At 44.9% G+C, this 14979-nt stretch overlaps 1 protein-coding gene across 1 annotated transcript in view; it reads right to left on the bottom strand.

The window, feature by feature from the left end:
- Nucleotides 1–14979, bottom strand: part of MGAT4B (alpha-1,3-mannosyl-glycoprotein 4-beta-N-acetylglucosaminyltransferase B) — a 50696-nt gene that overhangs the window by 16668 nt on the left and 19049 nt on the right. The window lies entirely within an intron of this gene.

The following is a 14979-nucleotide window of genomic DNA, read 5'->3' as shown; positions in this document are numbered from 1 at the left end:
TAAGTGTTTGGATACACACTGTAAAGATACATCATAAACCTAATATATAAAAAAGAAACTTCTGATAAGGCAAGAAAGCCTTTTGTTTTGAAACAACATCTTCTCCCATGCCCTGTTTAGGCAATAAAACTAACAAGAGCCTTCAGCTGGAACTAACTATTCAATAGCTGGGAGTGGAATTGGTGAACCACTAACAAACCTTCCTGGGATGTTTTTTTCCCTATTATTAATGAAATTGCTCATTAAAAATACACTTTTATCTGTGGTCACTCGTGTTTTCAGCACGACTATAACTCACGGGACTATACCCAAAACAGATTTATCCCCTGAATAGTAGACTCTTAACCCAAACACGACCAGGAGAGATAATGACCAAAAATACTGCCCTGGAACTTCCCAATGCAGGACTAAATATAAATCAAAGCAATTGAAAAAAAGATACACTGACTGCATCAACAACTTCTATTTTGGGGTCCATAAAGAAAAAGAAAAATGAATTTTGAAGATCAGACATCCAGCTCCAAAGCACAGAGTTTCCAAGACAACAGTGCTTCCCAGTCCAGCTCCTGGTAATGCTTTTGCCTAGGAAAAGTTTCCCCTATTCAGTCTTTTCCCCCAGAAGAATCTCCTTAAAGACTCACTGCTTTAGCACAAGTCCCCCTCCAAGGCAGTCTGGCTCCTATTAACCTTTTGACACTATTTTCAAAGCCATGGCACACGGGGAGGGAGCAGAGGAAGTTACACCCATTTGATTACTCTGTCCATCTGACAACACGTTATTCAGCGAAAGTCAAGGACAGACATAAACAAGACCAGTCCTTCCCTTTTCCTGTGCAGTGCCACTCTCTCTCCACTCCCATCGAGAAAACGTTTTCAAATGTGCAGAAAAACAGGTTAACACCCAGCTGAGTGCTGCCATGGGAATTCACAGGAGGATGTCAGCTCCAAATTGACTCCACCATGAGTAAGACCTTTACCTGTTGGTATCTCTCAGGCACAAGAATACACCTTTCAGCTTCCCAGTATTCTAGATTACAGGTTTTCCTACTTGTATCTTTTACCAGCTGCATCTGTGAACACCAGCAAGGAACAAGTCTCACTTTCTGTTTTTGCACAACACAATGGCTTGTGCAAGGCTGGAAGCACTTGGCTCTTGGCATCCTGGGGGGTTACTATCCCGTGGATACTATCAAAGCCAAATCACAGCCAAAGGCTGCCATTAGAACTCGTTCTGCAATACCTGGAGCAGAGTAAAGGCAAGGCTTTGCACTTAATGGCTTTTTCCAGAGCACTGCACTTCATTTGTGTCAGATTTAGAAGGGAAATGTCACTGATTATTCAGTCACTAATGACCTGCCCGCCGAAGCCAAGAGCTGTACTTTTCCTTAGACTGCAATGGTGATGTGCAGTCAACCATTTGCTGCTTTTCTGGCTAATGGTTGGAAGTGAAATTGTATTTGTTTCCAGCACTCTTGTCCTATGATGTCTTCGTAGGCTTTCTATTCTTTAATTAAAATTTCATGAAATTTAAAAGCTGATCGATCATGACTGGTTCTGATGACAGCTTGAACAATCCTAGACAAAGCCTGAGATGGGAGTACAGTTTCCCATGAATTTCCAGTAATTTTGCACTCATCAGTCTGCAGTGACACGTGGTTGCAGATCTGTGTCCTCACAAAAACCCTCACCGCTCAGCCAGGGAGGGCTCTGAAAACCCACGAAGGGCAGCAGAGGATAAAAGGGGGGGAATTGGCTCCTATCTCTACAAGCAAGGTTGGACACAGAAGTGATTTGCTGCTAATTAGGCTGAACAAATTTTTCAGCTAGTGTCAGTTCAGCACAGAGCCTTTACTTACCTTTCAAAGCAGCAGCACTCCCTATCTACATATTTATTGTATTCCCTCACAGCACAAGATAACAGAGCTCTTAAAATATCCCCAGACTCATGCACTGCAGGACAAAAACTCGCAGCTATAACTATATCTAAACAAAAAAGATTTAGCTTACTTTTTTTTTGAGAGATAACACATTGCTTTGGGCTTAAAATATACTGGTTTAAGAAAGAAAGAAGGTGTTATGTGACAGGCTGCAGGACAGACCCGGGAGACCAAAAACCTCTCGAACTTGCAGCACACATTGTGCTTGGCCAGCGCCCTGCAAAGAACCCATTTCTCACGTTGCCAGGGCCCATATTTGCACTCAGTGGTTTTTCACAAGCTGTTTTTAGAAGCAGGCTGGCCGTGAAGCTCCAGGAGGGCATCAAGCATCCTCCGGTGCTCAGCAGGGCGGGGAAGCAGCGCTGGGCACAGCTGAGTGCCAGTCACCATCTGTCCATCCCATGCTCACTGGAGCAGATCTGGAGGGGGGATTCCTGGAGTAGGGAGCAGCCTGGCGCCGAGGGACAGAGGCCACAGGAAGCATCCAGTTGAGCATCACTCACTGACCAGTGTCTCCCCACACTCCCTTCTCTCCCCAGCCACAGCTGCCAGGCTTCATTTTTTAATCTGTGAACTCTGTGCTGGGTTTGCTGAGCAACAACACAAACCACTGGTGAAGCAGAGGGCAGGAATGGCTTGAACGGGCCCTTTCAGGAGTTGAAGCTCCTGAAATGTTCCAACTCAGAACATTCTGTGATTCTGTGATTTTCTAGGAGCCAGGATGCAGCAGATGGGCACATGTTGGTGGGGCTTATGGGTGCCCCAGGAGTCTTATGGATGCCCCACAGAGCTGAGCTCCTGCAGCCTTTCCAAAGGATTTGTTCATGCAAGACAGCACCCGTTTAGTAAAAAGTATTTCTCCATGATGGAGAATTCTGTGGCTTCATTCTTATTCAAGTGACTATTAAGTGCAAACCATGTTTGCTAGCAGAGGTGAGGGCTGAGACAAGTGTGTCCACTCTGCTTATCCATTTTCAGTTTCTGAGCGAAAGCAGAATACCTAATCTGGTCCCAAACCAGCAGATGGGCACAAAATCAGTCTACTGCCAATAAAACCCCCACCTTGAAATCTCACATAGTCATCCACATATATATATATATATATATATATATGTATATATATATATATATGTATATCTATATATACAGTCAGGAATGTTATAATTCTGTATTTTGCATTCTTCTTTCCAATCACACTCCAACCTCCCAGGGAGTCTGAGGTGCATTTTAAACACGTCCATATTTCAGGCCCAATTACTTTTGGTTTTGTTCTCCGCCGATAACCTCTCCCAGCAGAGCAGACCCATGGCCAGCACCAGAGAGTTCCCTCCAATTCAATCTTTTCAAAAGCAAACGCAAAGGCTTTGCTAGCTGGATTTGCTTCTCATTAGAAGACTTTCAAGAGACTTGGTTTAAAAACTAAAAACAACCCTCAAACCTCTGAAGTGTTTATCTCCATAAAATCTCAGCTCCAAGAGAATAACTGTACCTTTTGACCAGCTGGCGCAAGAGTTCCCAGGGTTAAAAGAGCCAAGAAAAAGTGCAGTTCCCTTAAAACATAAGTGAAGTTGGAGCAGAAAATCAAACTGGCTACAGAAAATTTCTCTGTAATGACTGTTCTCCCTCATTTTATTAAAAGCACCTCTTTGATAAATAACTGCTCCCCCCTCTAGGACTTGCAAGCCCCTGGGGGGACTCCAGAGCACACGAACAACCCCCTCCCCATGCTACAGCATCTGTGTTATCCAAAAATGCAAGCAGTGAAGAAGCACAGGAACCAGGCCCCAGTCATTTACAGCAGCTCCTGGAGTTAGATGATGATTAGGGAATTTTCTTTTTTTATGTTTTGATGTTTAATGATTTATATAATGCTGGCACTGCTCCACGCATTACACTCTAGATTGCCCTGATTGAATCGCAACATTCATTAGGTCTTTTGCTAACAGAATTCCACTGGACCATTAAAATGGATAGAAGGAGTTACTGTGCCGTATCGTTGAATTAAATTCAGCTGCAAAAATGGAATAGTCCTGCTTCCCATGGAAATCTGATGGCTGGTGCAGCACACAGGTGTTGGGCACTTTGCACACAGGTACACAGGGATCGCAGTAACTCCACAAGAAACATTTCAAAAGCAATTAAAAGCTGGCACTGGCCCTGACAGTCACCAGTCATAGAACGGTTTGGGTTGGAAAGGACTTTAAAGTTCATCTCATTCTACCCCTCTGCCATGGGCAGGGACACCTTCCACCAGACCAGGCTGCTCCAAGCCCCATAAAACCTGGCCTTGAACACTTTCAGGGATGGGGCATAATGGTCACTGCTGGTCAAAGCAGCCATCAAAAATAGCAGCTCTAGTTTAGTTACTTGTTCATCTTCTGCCCTTTATTTACACTTTGTTTCAGTCCAGTCACTACCTACAGTGAACTACCTATGCTGAACTGGGACTGTTTTTTGGTGTAACTACTACCACAACACACCCCTTGATGCCACTGCCACACTCCAACTGTGCTCCAGTGCTGCCCTGGTTGGACACAGAGCTATTCTGGAGCATCAAGAGTCTATGGCATCTTACAAAAACCAGTACCCACCCTTCTTATCCAGTAAAAGGCACTGGTTGCCCAGGTGGGTGATGGCAGGAGAAGTCACTCTTTGCAGTCAGTGCCCACCCAGCTGCTCAGGCCAGCACCACAGAGGCTCTTGTGCTGCCCCTGGGTCAGCTGCTGGGTTTGAGCATCCCACTACATCACCATCAAGCTGAGACAACACATCAGCCAGAGCAAGAGGCTTATTAAAAGTCAGCCTGTCTGAAAAAATGATCCTCAAATAAAGAAAGCTCTTTGCCCAGCTCCAATCTAGTGTGTGTGTGTGTGTGTGTATGTGTGTGTTCCTTTCTTTAATACAGCCATTTAATAAGAGCCTGTGCTATCCTGAACAGCATTTCAACCTTCAGCAGCTCCACGTAATGAGATAGAAAAGCAGTGCATCTCTCCACTGATGGTCTCTCCCGAGGGAACATGGGCACCTTTAAATCACTATTTCTTTTTGCAGCAGTAGGTGTTGATCATATTTTTCTTGCGCGTCTCCTCGCTGGAGTTTAATGTTGTCTCAGCACACACGTCATCAGAAGGAGAGAGGAAAATTCATATCCCCTGTGCCTTGTTATTCAAAAGTAGGAGTAACTGTTTGCATTTGAGATTCAGTTCAGACAACAGGCACACAGATCTTTCAAAAAATAAGCTTTTTTTTTTTTTGCTTTTAAAGTCCTAAGTAGTAAGTTTTCAGGGATGAGGATGAGTAGATTTCCCATTATGGGGATGGTAAAACATAATACAGATGGTGAACATTGTAAATCCCCATTCCAAGGAGGAGAACAAGTCACAGAAGTGCCTCCACGCAGACCCAAAAGCTCCTCAGGGAGCTGCAGGATGGATGCAGGTGCCAAAGCAAGGATGTAGAAACTCAAATATTAGGAAAGCAAACAGTAATGCCCATCACCTCTGCCTAAAATGTCTTGGATCAGGGCAGAAGAGGCAGCAGAAGCTGTCAGATTGCTCTTGGATACCTGTAGAGCAGGTTTGGGATCTCTTTCTGCAGCCCAGCTCCGTGGGTGAATCACACTGAAGGGTACAAAGAGCTCCGAGATCACTGCGAATCCCCCGGGTTTTACCTGCCAAACAAAAGCGCTGGCAGGAGAGGAAATCCCCTGCAGGTATAAACCACCATCAGCTTCTGACAAGGGAAGTAGTGCTTCTGATTTGTCCTGGGGTTTCATCAACCCGTTCAAGGGATTTATGAGACAGAGAAATCGGAGGGTAATTCATTTTGCTGCAAAGCAGCTGAGGAGGAGAGGGGAAGAGGGCAAATACTGCCATTGATCTAAAGAGAAAGAAGATGGGATTAAACAGTGAATTTTCATCATAGCAAAAGGTTAACTATCTGGAGGAAGCCATAAGGGTGGGTATTAAACTCACCAGCTAATAGATTTAGTGAAGATCTGGGGAAGGGGGCAAATTTGTGAAGTAGCCAAATACGGAGCTGACAAGAAGGTAAGTTTGTCAAAGCCAGAAATGAAGCAAATAATCAGGAGAAAAGGCAACAAAACAGTAAACTGATGTCAAAGCTGATAGATGCAAAATAATTAGGTGGGAGAAGTCAAGGTATTTTTCACATGGTTCTTAATTAATAATATTAAGGAGACCACAGCCTCAGTGTCTTGATGCTGCTCTGCAGGCAGCTGCAATCCAGGGAAAAAAGGAGGATGGAGAGGAAAGCAAACAAGGTGTTAGTGTGCTTAGTGAATGGGATGAGGAATAATAGTATGAAGATTATAACATTATTAAAATTATGCTGCCTAATGTCAGAATAGTTTTCACCTCTTCTAAAATAAAGTATTAATACAGACTTAAAAGGGGCTTTAGAGAGAGTGATAAGAATGATCAAAGGCCTGAAAAAAAAAACCTGCTCTGTGAGGAAAGAAAAAATATATGAGATTATTCATTTTAGGATGGACATGATAATAGGGCTTATGATGAAAAGCATACAAAATAGAGTGATATAATGAAAATATATCACAGACTTCCATTCTCCTTGTCTCAAAATATAGGAGTAAGAAACTATCCCATTCAAATATTAATTTGAAACTGATAAAAGGAAATGTGTTGCACAGGGAAAGTATACTATTCCTCTGAATTCACAGAGGAATTTAAACAATGTCGAAGACCTGGAAGGTGCTGAGCCTGGCCTCATCTAGGTTGGGAGCCTCCTCTTCCTTGGGAGAAAGACCCACCATTTCTATGTCTCCTTACAACTTAATTAGGAACACTGAAGCTTTCGTCTTCAAAGCAAAGCTAATTCATTAGCAATCTAATTATTTACCTGTGTAGCACAAATATGACTTTCAAAGCATTTTTCTCTCAAATGGAAAGCGAAGGCTTTGTTCTTGGTGGGCTTTTTAATACTCTTTATTTGACTGGGGAATAAAAACATGCTGAAAGTGAACAAAATAAAGCACTACAGAAATCATGGGTCATTAAACCTCGAAATAATTGCAGCTCGACAGGATTTTTAAGTGAGGACATTACACAGGCAAACCTGAGGGGTGGAAAGAAAGAAGGGAAAAAAAAGGGAATGGAAAAGGCTGAAAGCTTGTACATGTGGTCAATCCTACCAAACAAACCTGTGCATGGTTTAAAAGAAGATGTATTTGCCTAATGCACTGTTCTTCCATGGCATGGGCATGGAAAATGCTCTTAGATGCACCTCAGGGCAGCAGAAAGACTCACAGCATGTTGCTCTCTCAAATTGAAAATGCACATGCAGGAACCTGCAGCACCTTGTCCGTGCATCACTGAATTCCAGGCACATGGCTCCGGGCACCGACCATGCCATGGGCTGTTCTCCTTGTCACTTGTGACCGTCAGCTTCACGCTGGATTGCAAACCAGTCACACCCAGTAAAAAACCCAAATCGGATTTGTTTGGCTCTCACCAAACCTCTGGACTGGATTTCTTTCCCTTTCACCTTGTTCTCACAATGAGCAGCAAAGCTAGTGAGTAGAATCTTGTGAACCGAAACAACCCTAAAGGAACAGCTGATGGCTGGAGTGTGCAGGACCACGTCCCCACGGGTGCTGGCAAGGCCCAGCTCTGGAGCTTAACAGAAGGAGAAAACCCTGAAGCAGAGCAAATGCCTTGCAGTCCAAGAGGAAAACCCTTTTTATTACAACCTAATTAAGTTAATAGTGAAACGGAGGCCTTGTTTCACCAAACCCCAAGGCCCCCACGCATCCTGCTCTGTGCTCAGTGCTAACGACTCCCAAGTCTGTCCGAAAGGAATCCCTCCAAGAAGGGAAGTCAATCCTTGCAAAGGTCACTGTGCTAATCATCACGCCCTTTCTCCAGCAGCAGCTGTCGCTAATTGCCTGTGAAGGAGTTGAAATGAAATTCTTGTTAATCCTTCTCCCAACATTATTAAAATCCAACACCATCATCACCCCCCCCACAAATGACCACGAGCCACCAGCACTTTGCAGCTGACGGACGAGCTCAGCCCATCTCAGGAGAGATGCAGCACTGGCGGGTGGAAAAATCAGCTCCACTTTGCAAATTGAAGGTGAATTTATTGATCAGCAGCAATAAGTGCTGGGACCTTGTATTTCCCCACCTCCTTTGTGATCGACCATCGCACTCATCATTCCACTAAAGTTGCCACCGGACTCGGAACAGCCGAAATCCTGGAACAGGGGGAATTTGTTTAATCAATAACATATGAAGCTTTTGGCAGGGCTGAGTGTATGAGAGAATTTTACAACAGCGAAATAAAGTATTGCTGCGTTATAAACCAGAGAACACATATGGAAAAGTTAGAGCGATGCACTAAGAGGGATATCAAGGAAATCACAGAAGTTCTGGCTGGAGTCCCTGGCTCCGCTGATGTTAATAGCTGAGAACTTCAATGCAAGTCAGGTTTGACTTCTTTTTCCAAAAGAGTAACTCATTTGCAATGCATGTGACTGTATTGGAGTGAAAGGGTATTGAGTGTTCCCCTCGCTCCGCTGTGTATGTAAATTGTACATCTTGTCTACCTACGGATCCGCACCCACAAACAGGTCACAATTTCCCTATTGTACCAACATCTGATCGGATGCACGACTGTGCTTTGGGTAGAAGCAGATTTTAAAATCACATACTGATCACGGGGATGAGCTGATCTGAACTGCGTTTCATTTTAGCAGTCTTAAATAATTTGCAGAATGCCTGAAATAAAAGGCATGCAGAACCTTTTAAAAATTACTCAGCATTAATATTTGAAATATTTATCCCCTGGGGTGCAGGCTTGTAACACAAGCACTTAATGGGGTACATTTTCTTCTCTCCGGAGGAAAAACAAGACATTGCCATTAAATAGCACACTTAGACCAACTATAAGTGTTGATGCTATCTGAGGGCTCTTGTTTCATTTTATATGCTAGGATAATTCCTGGAAGAAAAACATACTGCTAAAAGAGTAGGAAGACCCACTTCTCCCTTTTGTCATTCACCAGCCAAGAAAACATGAGAAAGGGTCATCAAATAATGTTGACACCCCCTCCTACAAAACGAGACCAGCTGCTTTAGAGTGTGAAAAAAGCCTTTATTTCTTCCCCTTGCAGAAAACCCATCATTGGAAACACAAAGATGAAATTACTGAATTGCCAGCAACAGCAACCTGCAGTAATTTAACTTTTCCCTATCCCAAAACAGAAGGACTAACCCAGAATCAGGTGGCCTTGGTTCCACATCCCACAGTAGCCCAGCTGCAGAGCTGCCCTGCAGCCTCATGCCAGCAGCAGCAGCAGCAGTGTTATTCCAGCAGACCAGCTCTGCTGAGAGGCAACACAGATGCTGGTGATGGCATAGCACAAGGTGGGGGTTGCAGGACGTTTCAAGGGTAGAAAATAAACAGCTGGAGGGGAGGAGGATGCTGACTATGCGGGTGTCCTACTGCTAAGACCTTTGGTTGCTTATTAAATGATGCCTGAAAGCTTCTCAACAAGCTGCTGCTCTGAAATGTTACTGGCATCTCCCACTCCCCCGTGCTGAGCTCAGGGCAAGGTGTCAGGAGTAGCTCCTGGTGATCTCCAGCTGGGTGTGTTGGAATGGGCAGGGTGCTCCCTGCACTCTGTGTCTCCTCAGAGGGCACCAACACCCAACCAGCCCCATGATCCCACGCGCTGATCCAGCTGGAAAAGAAAGCATCCTCACTGCTGGCTTAATTTTGGGTCAGATCATCCTGCTGACCGAGCCAGTGATGCAAAGGAAGCACACAGGAACTAGGATGCCCTTTTGGACAACAGCCCAAACGGAGAACAGTTTAAATGGCTCTGAAACCACATCCCTAGAGGTTTTGCTTTCTTGCAATGTCAAGTTTACGTAAAGGCTTAAAGGCAATGCCCTGAGCCTTACAGCCTGCTGCTTACCACCTCCAAAATAGAGAGCCTGGGACCACAAGATCATGGTATTTATGCTTAATTTCACAACTATTCTTAAAGTGCTGCTGAGTCCTGGCAGAGGACACTTCACGCTCCCTGTGAGCAGAGATATGCTGTTCACACCTCTCATTCCCTTTGAACATGTCTATTTAAAAGGATTTGGGTTTCCAGTATTTCACACACTGTTACCTTTACTGGTGCCATGTATAAGGTAACCTAATTGCTATGTGGGCTGCTGTGGATCAGTTTTCCAGACCTTCTACCCAGAGGGAAGCTTTGTTACAGAAATTTGACATGTTTAGGTGCTGCCAAGAGAAGATCCCCAGTCTTCTTGCAGGAACCCACAAGCTGTGGGTCAGAGCCCATGGAGAGAGTTTTCCATGATTAAACAGTTGCATCTCATGCAGCCCAGAAAGCACCAGTGCAGCCATATGTCCTCAACGGGAGCATGTGTAGGATGAGATCAGATCACGCTGTCTACTCAAGGAGGTGTGAGGGAAAGGCAAGAGTGGGCACAGAGCTCCAGAAAGGCCATGGCTGCTTGGCATAGGCACAGGAGGGAGAGAGGAGGGAGAGGGCTTTTGCATAAGACAGACCTCAAGCACATCTGAGCAAAGCCACAGCTGGTACTGAAGGAGTTAAACTGCAGAAATCACAGCAAACTACACCAGTGGGAGGGAGGGAGCACAGGGCCTGACCCTGCTCACTGCAGTGTGGCTGTCCCAGGGGTGCCAGGAGGTCAAAACTCAGGAAAAATCCCACCACGGGGGAGTGAGGCTCAGCACAGCACAGGGAAAACAACAGTGTGACTCACCCACAACACAACTGCCCTTAAAATTTTCAGCACGAGCATTTAGAGTGTAATTGGAGCCCTTGTTCCCTGTGTACAAAGGGGTTTATTGGACTTCAGTTCCCGAGGAGGTGATTTCTGTACTCAGGTGCTGTAAGTACCCCTGATGCATCCAAACATCACTTTGGAAAGGGTCTCTCACCGACCACTGAGGCTGCTCAGCGCCCCTTTGAGTACTAAAAGATGTCATTGAGCAAGTGAAGAAATGCTTAGCAATCAGTTCATCCTTTGGAGTGCCTTTATGAGGCATCAATAGAGCAAAACACCCTGGGTGAGTCCTCTGTTAATAACTTACCCTCGTTCCCAGCTTCCCAAAGCTTCCTTCACACAGATCAGCTTCGTTACCCAGGATCACCACCGTGGCATGGCTGAGAAAAATCTAATCCAATTTTCGTCTTCTTTAGGAATAAAACATCAAGAGCAGGCACTCAGCCTGCCAGATACAGCAGCAATGTGGAAAAAGTGGCAGCAGAGTTGTGTCATTATTGCCAGCAAAACCATATCTGAAGGAGCAATGGAGATGGGAGAGCTCCAGTGCAGTCATGGGCTGGGAGGAGCAGTTCAAGATACACAGTCTCCTTTGGGGAACTCATTATTTAGTCTTATGACCATGGAAAAAACCCAAAATGTATAAACTATAAGATCATGACTTTGTATGTAGGTATTTAGGACTATGAAGATACTCCCATGGCCATACCCAAAGCCTAGTCAGAGCAGGGGCATCACGACAGCCTTACAATTCAGCATACTAGAAGAGATATCTGAAGTTTTCCATAACAAACCAGAGTAAGCTCTGCCAGTGTAAAGATCCTGAAGGGACCCTGGATGTTGTCATCCAGGATGTTGTCATCAGTACAGGTCAAGTGTTTATTAGCCCTACATTGGTGCAGACAGGGGTAGCCCCAGCAGAGCTGGGGTGCAGTGCCCTGCACCACCTCCTTGGCATGGAGGGTTTTGACAAGGTGCATATTCTTGGGCACTGCCCAGAAGTGTCCAAGCCACTTCAAAAGCCACACTGGGGTCAGGATACCACAGAGCACTGCTTTGGCACTGCCGTGCCCCAGCGATGTCCCCTCTGCCAAACCACCCTCGGCACCCCTGCAGCTCTGGCACCACTCATTGGCAACCTGGCCAGTGCACACCGACTGTAGTTAATTCCCTGGGCATGTTTTCCCGAGGACAAGCCCAGCAGCTGAGCGTGTGTGTGTGTGTGTGTGTGTGCCATATCAGATTTTGGGGGGGTGATGTTTCCACAACCCTTCCCCAGCACAGATTTGGGAGGTGTCAAACAGGCAGCCATGCAAGCACCCAGGAACGGGCAGGACGTGAGTGCTAAGCCCGCCCTGCACACCTGCAGTGACAAATAAATTCTTTGACATTAGACAGCAGACCATAAAACGAAGCTATAAGCACATATCACCGCATATGAAGGGAAATGCATTCTGCTGTTAATGCCCATAACTTCCCTACGGAGAGTAATGGATGCCAACAGGAGAGCAGACATCCGAGAGCGCCAAAACGTGCACTGGGTTTTTTCTAAGCCCGTGCTGGGCACACTACTTGAAATATGGAATGGCTGAGTTCTTTTTTCTCCCCGACCCTCAAGCCAACATAAAATGTCCATGTTTTAATAGTGCCATTAACCATTAGGATAAATTACCAGGGTTATAATGAATTCTCAGAAAAAATACTTGTTTGTTTCTTTGGAGCTGTGTTCCAGTTACTCACCAGGTTGTATTTCAGCTTAAATAAAAAGCAACTCCTATGATAGGTAGCAGATAAGAAGTCATTCTAAAGGATGATGGAGGTCCTTCCCACCTTTGAAACAAAAATGTGTTATTTATGACCAGTGTACTACAGGGCCTGGCTGATCCTCTGGGGTTGAAAAGGAAGAGCCAGATGATCTTCCAAAGGCGACAGGGGAGGAAAAAAAGCCAGTTATGTTTCCCAGCCAGGGCAACAATTTATGGATAGGAGCATTCTCTAACTTCAGTTTCTTCATCGAGGAGACGGTACACACACATCTTGCTGTTCAAAGGACATCTTATGCGTATGAGCAAATTTGTCCAAATCGCTTTGGCTCCGTCCGCGGCAGCATGTTTAGTGTACACTATTTCCAGATGTGCTTTCTATCCCCGTCAGTCCGGCTGCTGCCTCAAGCCAAGGGAGTTATATAAGCTGCAAAGCTTAATTGGATTATTTAGCCCAAATCGTTGGCCGAGAGGCGGCGGGGCCAGGGAGCTGGACGGGCAGCCTGGAGAGGAACTGCACCCACCCTGGCTTGGGGGGAAAGGGAGGGAGCAGAAGCCAGCAAATAAATTAAAGAGTTCATAAAGCAAGACTGGCCTCCCCATCTCCCTCGAATGTTTTCTCACACCCCCCATCCCTTTAGCAGAGGGGGTAGTAGATGGTGTTTTACTAGGGGCATGTTTTCCTATTTTAATGACAATTAAAAAAGAATGCAGCAAGCATTTAGAAGACATGAGCATTTCCTCTCTGCACTAAGAAGCATTTCCTGACTGTGCAGCTCCACGACATGGAATAACACATTTAGCAACTTAGTTTTCCCAAAATAGTATTTTTTTCCCCCAAACTTTGGCTGTTGTGGCAGCTTATTTTCCATTTAAGGGCATAATCCTGCTTGTGGGATAACCCATCCCAGCGGATCTTTGCAGATGTAATTATTAGGGCAAGGTCCTAAAAAAGAAAAGTGTTGTGAGTATTCTTGGGAAGAAATCGGGAAAGAGAAGAGTTTCCAAATGCTGTAGCTATCAAAGTGTGCCAGAATGATTTTATTCCTTTTATTTTTAATAGAACTGGACAGTTAAGTCAGAAATTAACACAAATACATAAACTCAGACTAAACTTTAAGCAGGTCGCCTACACCATTGCTTAAACAAAGGGTACATGCACGCTTGACAGCTACTCAAACCTTAGTCATGAGGCCCTGGATGGACTTTGTATGGCTTCACTACAAACAATAATAATAAAAAAGCAGCCTGGCATCCTTCTCTGCCACTGCTGACAACATTCCCACCGCTCTCCACCAGGCAAAGTGCCACGGATGAATTCAACAGATTAAAACAACCAGAACAGTACAACAGGCAGGGATGTGCTCAGTTCTGCTGGAAACAGCTCCACAAACACTGCAAATCACACACAGCACTCGAGAGGGAAGATGCCTCTCACCACCCCAGCTCTGGTCCCCAAAGCATCACAAGCCCTGAAACCCAAGGCTGGGAAGCCCCACTGCTGGCATCCACACTGCAATTCCCAGTGAATATTCCCATGAATGACAAGTTGTGATAACACACTGTGCAGAGTCATAGTAAATAGCAGCACTGACCAAAAAGCTCTTTACAGAAGGGCTTTCTGCTACAATCCCATGATTACCAGTTATGGAAATATTTCAAAAAAAGGCAGACAAAGAGATTTCCACAGGGCACAGTGAGCCATCCAATTTGTGCTGTGCTTGGACTTCGTAAATCAAAATCCAAGCGACGTTTACAGCACTCTAGCTGTTCCTTAAACTTTATTTTTCTTTACTGCGTGCATTTTGTGCCCTCAGTGAGCTGCAGCTAAAGCTCTGTGTGACTGATGGGAAGCAGAAAGTTGGCTCAGGCTGACTGGTCAAAGCAGCCTCATCTCCCCTCCCCGTTATCTGCATTAAGAGCTTCAACAAATTTGTGTAATACCCAGCATTATAGAAATGGATTTCCAACCAGAAGAGCAGTTGGCAGGATTAAACAAGTAGAAAAGCACATGCACATAAAAAAATCAGGAGGTCTGCACACGAGCTAATGGAGCAAGCAGAAAATCACTGGGCATGCTCCCTGGGCTCTAGGACCGCTTCCTTTACGACAGACAGTAATGTCTCATTACAGGAGAAACAAATACAATAAAGACAAATATTCCATCTTCCCCTGGCTACATTTTAAGTGTTAAGCCAATACAAATTCTCGGGTTATATTTCACAAAAATAGCTACTCAAAAAAAAAACAAAACAACCCTGCTGGCAGCACAGCAGAGCAAATTTCATTTGAAAGATAAATCCTACATTCTTCATAGGCAGATGCGAAAATACATCAGACTTTATCATAACAGCTCCTCCCAGGAGCCAGAGAAGCCACAGAGTAAATTTGCAACAAAAAAGTTGCTTCTTTTCCCTTCTTCCTCTATATTGCTTAACTCAACACAGACAAAATTACGAGCAAACCAAC

Source organism: Manacus candei, unplaced genomic scaffold, assembly GCF_025592945.1.
Source record: "Manacus candei isolate 608988 ecotype Guabito, Panama unplaced genomic scaffold, ASM2559294v1 h1tg000037l, whole genome shotgun sequence".
In the NCBI taxonomy this organism is placed as follows: domain Eukaryota; kingdom Metazoa; phylum Chordata; class Aves; order Passeriformes; family Pipridae; genus Manacus; species Manacus candei.
This window is presented reverse-complemented; position numbering and strand designations above follow the sequence as displayed.